Consider the following 8,310-nt stretch of genomic DNA (forward strand, 5'->3'; position numbering starts at 1 on the left):
ATTCAATTTTAAACATTTTTATAAATTACGCAAGGGGGTATTTTCTGGCGGTATAAAAAATTAAACTTGCGCATATGTGCTAGCTCACAGAATTCTGAAACGCAACTGAAATAATTAGCTTCGCCATACGCTGCTGCCGAACCAAGCTATTCATAGATATACGAGCATGGTTTCGTTTTTTCTGAAGCTGGCAGAAGAGTATACGTGTGAGTATACGTGTTTGACGTCGCAGCAGCTAGTCTATGCCCCGGACATAGGAAAAATGCATTTTGGCTGTTCTGTTGTTCTATTTGTGCATTAACAGCCCCTGTTAGGTGTGTAATAGCTTCTTGAATTTGCTCCATTACTGTGATTTACAATTTCGACTATTTATTGCTTTAACAATATGATACTTTATACATATATATTTATTGCTAATAACAATTTTTTAGATTTTTTATATATCGGGTATAAATTTTATTTGCTTATTAAGATTTTTAATATTTTTTTTATATATCGGGTACTTATTATAATACTTAAAATTTATTTGACCGATATTATTACTATGCAATATGTTTAATATATCGGGTAGTTATAATTTTTATGTAAGCTTAATATCAACTTACAGGAGTATCAGCTTCAACTTTGTCATTCTCTTTGGACGGTCCACTTGGTCCTGTTTGAAGTGTTAGTCGTCTACTGGGGGTGGATGATGTCATTTTAGGCGTTTTTTGCGTACAATTATATTTCCGAACAAGGTTTAAAATACTGTTTTTAATGACTTATGTCAAACTCGACTGAACTTTTTATAAAAATCAAATTCCGTCATTTATCCTTCTGGATAATGATATTTGTGCGTACAGATTCACTTTAATACTTTTGGTGTAGGCAACTTCAAGTTTTTTAAAGTTCTCGGGCGCCAGTTAATGGTTGCCACCAATTAATTAATTACTCACTCTTTTGAATTGTAAAGTTGAAATCAAATTTCTTTATTGAATACATTTCTTTTATACAAAATTTTGCTTCTTTACTATAAACTTACTTATGTACGAATTCTTACTTACTAGTACTTATTTCTTATACTCTATAATGATAACGTAAGCAATAATTATAGCAAAACAGCAAACCTCAGTTTGGTTGAGAAACGGTGCTGTAGTTGTAAATTTTGGAAATCAACTTTATTGAGCAACAATGATATTGTTTATTTGCAGAATATTGCTGAATTGAATTTCTGTTTATAGTAGCAACATTCTTGTCAGTATGGCTATGTTCGTAAATGCATCATGACGCGCATCATGACGATTGCATAACAAACAGAACGTTCAGAAATGCCAATATTGCAGCACTGCAATAATCAAGCGTGTGAGAACTAAATATCTATATAGAATTTAGCCCATACAACCTATAAAGACACACCCTATTGTTCACAACACAACGGGAAAACCACGCCACTTCTAGAAGCACAAGAAGATTGAGAAACCAGACATGCAGATGAAATGACAACAACAATGCATACGCAGCGGTAAAACCACGCCACACAAGCAATACAGCGGGATACCACGAATACGGATAAATCAGACAAGCAGATAAAACAACAACAAGCATGCATACGCAGCGGTAAAACCACGCCACTGCCAGCAACATACGCCGTCCCAGCAACACACGCCTTCCCAACGCAACATGTTGCGAATGTTTTAGCACGCAGCACAGGCTTGCTGGGGAGTTAGGTGATCGATGATCAGGGAGTCAGCACGGGACTGTGACAGCGTACGCACGCTTGGCATCAGACTACGCAGTGAGTTTATCCTCTGGCTAGTCTTGATACCCTGACTTGTGAACGCGTCTGTTAAGGGTGAGCTTGGTAGTGAGTTTATCCTCTGACCAACTCAACCTTTAACATCGCGGCCGCTAACACAGTCTTCCGTGATCCGGGATCTCTACGCGGCAAAAGTGGTTAAAAGGACCTCTCCAGCGTAGCAGAGGAGCGTAAACGTGTATACCAGTACAGCGTTATTGAAGCCTACACGAGCGTCGGCAGAAGTAGCCGAACGTAGTCGTAGTAGCACGCGAGTGTCAACGTGTACATCAGGACAGCGTCATTGAAGCCTACACGAGCGCTGGCAGAAGTAGCCGAGCGTAGTCGTCGTAGCACGCGAGCGTCAACGTATACGCCAGGACATCGTCATCGATGCATACAGGATCGCCGGCAGAAGTAGTCGAGCGCAGTCGTCGTTGCGGAGGAGCGTCAACGTGTACGCCAGGACACCGTCATTTAAGCCTACACGATCGTCGGCAGAAATAGCTGAGCGTGGTCGTCGTAGCACGAGAGCGTCAACGCACGTCGCAGGACATCGTCATTGCAGTCGTCTAGCACCCAGGAACGCAACAGAGCGGGAAACGGTATTGCCCTAACGGGCCACACAGAACCGTTACCCTGACAGCGTCGTCCTCGGGCGACGACAGTACAACGCAGGAGATAATTTTGCAACATAGATTAATACATATTATACATTAATATAAGTTGAGTGAAATAAAGTACGATTCGCAGAAGAGCCCCAATATTTACAAATTTATTGTAACGAACCCTGGACACGGCGAGTATACCTCAGCAATTTATACTTGTAAGAAGCAGGGGCAGAAAAAAGCTACGTTACAAGCGTTCAAAAAGACAACACTTCTATCAGCTGTCACTCATAATTTCTATCAAAAAATTGATTAGTGATTTTAACTACGATGTCTGACGAAAAGTAAGTGCAAAACTGTTTTATTTTAATTTTTGTATTGAAATTTAGTTAAATTATGTTAATAATAATTGTATAAATTATTATTTTTAAATTTTTAGTGAAAATCTCAGTAATGCGGAGACACAGTTATTGCTAACGGTTACGGTACGGTTGAATATGGAGGACAAGTTTAAATCGGGTAGAAGGAAAAAAAATATATTGTGGAAGAAAGTTGTGACCGAAGTTAAAAATGTAAATGAAAACAATAAAAATTAAAATGAAGTTCATCAGAAAAAGTAATAAAAAAATTTTTCAAATAAAGGAAGGTGAGGTAAAGTAAATTTTTTATGATGAAAACAGAGTGGTAAAATAGTTTCTTCTATCGATTCTATTGATATCATCTGAATCAACACGGCGAATGGGGGCATCTTGAATTCCTTTGATTTCATTGTTGGTTTCCATATCGGCATGTGTTATTGTATCGTTAATATGTTCAAAATAACCTCCTTTATTTATGATAAAATTGTGTAAGATAGCGCAAGCGAGTATTACATTAGATGTACATTTAATGCTCGAAGCTTCAAGTTTAAAATTTTAAACTGTTTCTTAAAAATCCCGAAAGTTTGTTCTATAAATACTTTGTCTTTTAAAAGACAAACATTTGTATCTACAAATTTTTCTTTTTGACTTCAATACCCTTCTTTTTCTTAAATTTAAAGAAAATCTATCATTTTTTTGCTCACAAATTTCGTCTAGTGTTAGATTCAGCAAAATTTTCATTTTAGTATTATACGCGTTCAAAAATGCAAACAAATGTATCTGCAAATTGTCAAAAATTGTATAAGAAGTATCAAAAGTCAAACTTGCAGTGTTGCTACTGTTGCTTATGCTGCAAGTCATTATGCATTTACGAACATAGTCTATATTTTACTAGCTACGACAACTTTGTTGTTGTATATTTTGTTAGCTATGCTAGCTGTGATAACTTCTATATGACTATTAGTTAATGAGATATAGCATTTTTGTGAAGCAACATGTGTCAGTTTGCAAAAAATGGATCATAAAGGCATTTCGTATGTTAATAAAGTATTGCTTTTAGGCGAAAAATACTGTTGAATGAGATTTGCTAAGTTAGAAAAAGACGAAATGAGCACCAAGGACAATGAAGGCAGTGGACGCCCTAAAGATGCGAAAGCTCTGAACAAAACGGTTGCCTCGCAAGTTCATAATCTAACAAAAACAACGAATTGCTGATTCTGAGGAGTGTTTGAGAGCTCTTTAATCGTAATAAAACCAAATTTTTGCGTCGGTGTGTGACGATAGAAATACGGCTTCATCATTTCACACTGGAGTTTAATCGACAAACATTTTGTGGACTGCGCATGATGAACCAGTCGGTTCAGCCGCATGCTCTACGTCCCGCAATTTTTAAATCTGTAATATTATTTCTTCAAAAATTTTCATTTAAATCAAGGTATTTAATTGGATAAGTATTAAGCTGTATTGGTTAAAATCGCTTCGAAAATTAGCCATTATTTATCGTAAAAAGTAAATGACAAAAAAATGTTATTGTGGGATATCCATAAGAGATAGACATATGCCATCGTGAAGCTTTCTGTAGACCTTTTCAATGGGTACAATACTTAGTACATTATTTTGATAAATCTAATAAAAATAACACTCTTCTAAACTTCTTCGCTCATCAATATATCATATATATGTACATTGGTGTGAACAAAATAGAAATAACAATATGGTATTGTGAAGTTTTAAAATGCGCTGTTTTCTTATTAAATAAAATTGTTTTTATACTATGTTCGGACCGACATTGAAAACATGTTTTCGTGGGAAAAACTGGTTTTCGTACGAAAACTTGTGTTTTCGTCCATGTAAAATCAGTCAAAAGAAAACACAGTTTTCGCTGAAAACTACTTGGAAACTTACATTCCACACATTATAATCGGTGCTTGCTCTAGTTTAATCGATTTTTTTGCAAGACATATTTTGCCGGCCCTAAATTGTCACTTGATATTTGTTTACATTCCATATACAAATACAGCTGTCGCTTGATATTCTCATATTAGGGGGATTCTCTTGCTCTTTCAAAACCTTCCACGGTGCAGAAATTGCAGAATTTTCCTCTTGGTGCAACGGCACAACAACTAACACACGCAGAAAATTATTTGCAATGGCTGTAAAATATGTCAGACCAAAACCCATGTTTATTTTCGTGCCGTCATATATCACTAGATTCTGCAATGAGTGCTCTCATGGCCTTGCATATTTCGGTATAAGATTTTTGCATTTTGTGTCATCGTGCAATCTTGCAATAGCAAGAGAATGCCGCTATTGATAGTTGTCAGTGAAAACTGATCGAAAACACACATTGTCGGTCCGAACGACTTAGATTCCACAACATACAAATGTGTTTTCAAAATGTTTTGTGCCGGTCCGAACATAGTATTAGATACAACTATAACTTATATAATTTTTTCCTAACAGTGATTAGAATTTCCCACCATACAAAGGTAAATAAAAACAAATATTAATGCGAAACTCTAAAACCTGCATAACATTTTTACCTCTTGTTCACACAATTGCACAATTCTAATATGATATGCTTTTGTGCCCTCTCCTAAATCACAAGGTTTCAAATAGCCCCAGCATATTGATAAAGTCTAATATTCTGCTGGGTGCTAGTGAGGCGATGCGATCCCTATTCGGAAACATGGATCCAAGGGCCTTAATCCTGCGTCTACAGACTGCTGTGCAGTCGAACGCAAAATACATTTCAAAAAGGAAACAAAGGCTCCATAATCGACGCACTTAGTAGGCACATCAAGTGGGCGGTGTCAGACATATTTACAAATAGTGACCACATGGCTATTATTGCTGAAGTCTCATATGCCGGAGGGACGGAAAGTCGCAGCAGGAGCATATGCCAAAAACGAACTTGGAAAGAAAAATACTTTGATGCCGAACTTTTTGAGATGGTAATATATACAAGGCGAAGACGCCAAGCACTTGGTATCCGTAGTGCGACAAAAATTGTCTACAGCTTGCGACGCAACCACGCGTAGGACAGCACACCACAACAACCGAAGGCCAGTGTATTGGTGGAATGAAGAAATAGCTCGGCTCAGAAAACTCTGCAACTCTGCTAGACGCCGCCTACAACGCAATCAGAATGAAGAAAATGAAAGCAGTCTTAGGAATATATTTAAAAGTCAAAAGAAGCTTCTGAAGTCAGCCATTGGTCGCAGTAAAAATAAGTGTTTTGAAAAACTCTGTGCGGAAGCAAACGAAGACCCATGAGGTACAGCATATAAAATATGTATGTATGTCAAAATTCAAAAACAAGGCACAACAACCGAAAAGTGCATCCTTCATGAGAAATGTCGTCGAAACTTTGTTTCCAAAACACGACAGTATTTCTTATGCTAAGCCTCGAACCGAAGTCATAGTGCCACCACTGCTAGTTAGTGAAGAAGAAATATTGGCCATAGCCGGAAAAATTAAAAGCAGCAAAGCGCCTGGATTAGATGGCATTCCAAACAGAGCCCTAAAGGAAGCCATGATACTGAAACCTAAATTATTCGTAAAAATGTACAATGTGTGCTTAAAAGAAGGAATATTTCCCGACCCATGGAAAGTCCAGCGATTGGTTCTACTTCCTAAATCAAAAAAGCCTCCGGAGCAACCATCTTCATATCGACCTCTGTGCATGCTTGACACTATTGGCAAAGTATATGAAAGCATAGTTAGAAACCGCTTGGAGATAGCAATCCAGAAAGCCGGCGGATTATCCGAAAAACAATACGGCTTTATGAAAAAGAGGCCCACCACTGACGCACTATACGATGTCGTTGACACCGCGAAATGCGCAGTAAGTGGCAAGCGATGGAAAGGCGGAACAAAAAAATATTGTGCGCTGGTCACCCTGGATGCCTTTAACTCAGCAAAGTAGACAAACATAATCAAAGCTCTGTATGACATAAGCACTCCTCAATATCTGAGGGCAATTGTCATAAGTTATTTCGAAAACAGGCGACTGTTATTCGATACAGATGAAGGCAATAAGAGCTACTCTATATCGAGTGGAGTACCGCAAGGCTCGGTACTAGGCCCCCTTTTATGGAACATAATCAGCTCTATTCTGCATTTCTACTCGAATCGAAATTTTCTCCGATTGGCAACTTTGGTATTCTGCGTTTCGATACAACTTCAAAAATTCCAATTATATGCATTCTGCATTGCGATCGTAATTACGTTTTTGTACGTTGAAGTTTTGTTGGCGGAAAGCCGTTATATATTCATTTTCGTGCACTTGGATAAAATAATTTCCTCAAATAAGTAAGTAAAACTTTTTGATTATAGTTGTAAAAGACATAATGGTGGTGTCCTTGGTTGTTTGTGCTTAAATGATATGTTTTGATATGTTTGCAGGTCAAAAGTAACAACGGCAGAGCAATACGAAAAATTGTGTGATATGATGGCCATGAAAAGAGATATTGCGCAGGGCTTCCAAAAGCGACCGAAGGAAGAAGTACAGGAGTTTTGGGAGGAGGTTGCAAGGAATTTAAATGCACTTGGCCCACCAAGAAAAGATTCCAATACATGGAGAAAGGTAAGGTATTAACTACAGCTATTTTTAAAAAAATTAAGTTAAATCTAACGTTTTCGTGCAGGTCTGGATTGACTGAAAATGCTACATGAAGCGAAAATTATCGCATAATAAAAAACAAAGGATGAGCATCGGTGGAGGTCCTTGCCGTTTACAACGCATAAGCCCACTTGATGAAAAGGTGATAGCTTTGACGGGTTTGGAAACATGCACAAGTGGAATAAGTGGGGCCCGCGATTATGGCGATAGTGTGGAGGTAGAAGATGCTGCCCAAACCACTGAAAAGGACATTTCCGCTCGTTCGGATAATATCCCTTCAACCAGTAGAGCTAGCAGCCAAAATAGAGAGGCGAGAGCAGACAAGCAGAGCACTTCTTTATTACTTAAGCAACAGATACAAATCAAAAAGAATTTTATGCAGAGACGAAAAAATTCAATGAAGCTGCCTTTGGTAAAATGGAAGAAGTTACTACATATTTAGGGCACATGAATCGTTCTCTAGAAACTTTGGCGGAGACTGCAGTGAAGCAACTTGAAGAACAGAAGCGATACAATAGAATTAAGGAAGAGCTGGTGAAGGAAAAAGTAGAAATAAAAATGCAAATGCAAAGATTAGATCCAAATTATAAGCCGGATTCAAAGTAGTAATTTTTTAATTGTTAGCCTTTTATTTATATAACGAGCTGTGAAATGAAATAAAAGCATTTACTTTTTTAATATAGGAGCTGTAAAATGCACTGAATGCAATTGTTTTTATTTAATAGAGTAATCTAGGGCATATTTTGAATAATGCATTTCTCCTCCTCAAGTAATATCGCTGCCGCTACTGACTCCATGTTAGTGTTTAAAAAAAAAAAAGCGATATAGTTTCTTTATTTTAATAAACCAACAATAATTTGTGTATTTTTGCTTTGTTATGTTTCATTTTCACACGTTTCAAGGCAAACAGCTGACTTCGAAAGAGCTACAGCTCTTCCTCTTCTT

At 37.4% G+C, this 8,310-nt stretch overlaps 1 long non-coding RNA gene across 1 annotated transcript; it reads left to right on the forward strand.

Annotated features, from left to right (window-relative positions):
* The first annotated feature begins 6,953 nt into the window (after positions 1 to 6,953).
* LOC126764023 (uncharacterized) lies at positions 6,954 to 8,068 on the forward strand. Its single transcript, XR_007667784.1, has 3 exons — positions 6,954 to 7,055; positions 7,149 to 7,329; positions 7,391 to 8,068. It is a non-coding gene; the product is annotated as an uncharacterized LOC126764023 (long non-coding RNA).
* The last annotated feature ends 242 nt before the right edge of the window (positions 8,069 to 8,310 follow it).

This window comes from Bactrocera neohumeralis, unplaced genomic scaffold (genome assembly GCF_024586455.1).
Source record: "Bactrocera neohumeralis isolate Rockhampton unplaced genomic scaffold, APGP_CSIRO_Bneo_wtdbg2-racon-allhic-juicebox.fasta_v2 cluster09, whole genome shotgun sequence".
Lineage (NCBI taxonomy): Eukaryota > Metazoa > Arthropoda > Insecta > Diptera > Tephritidae > Bactrocera > Bactrocera neohumeralis.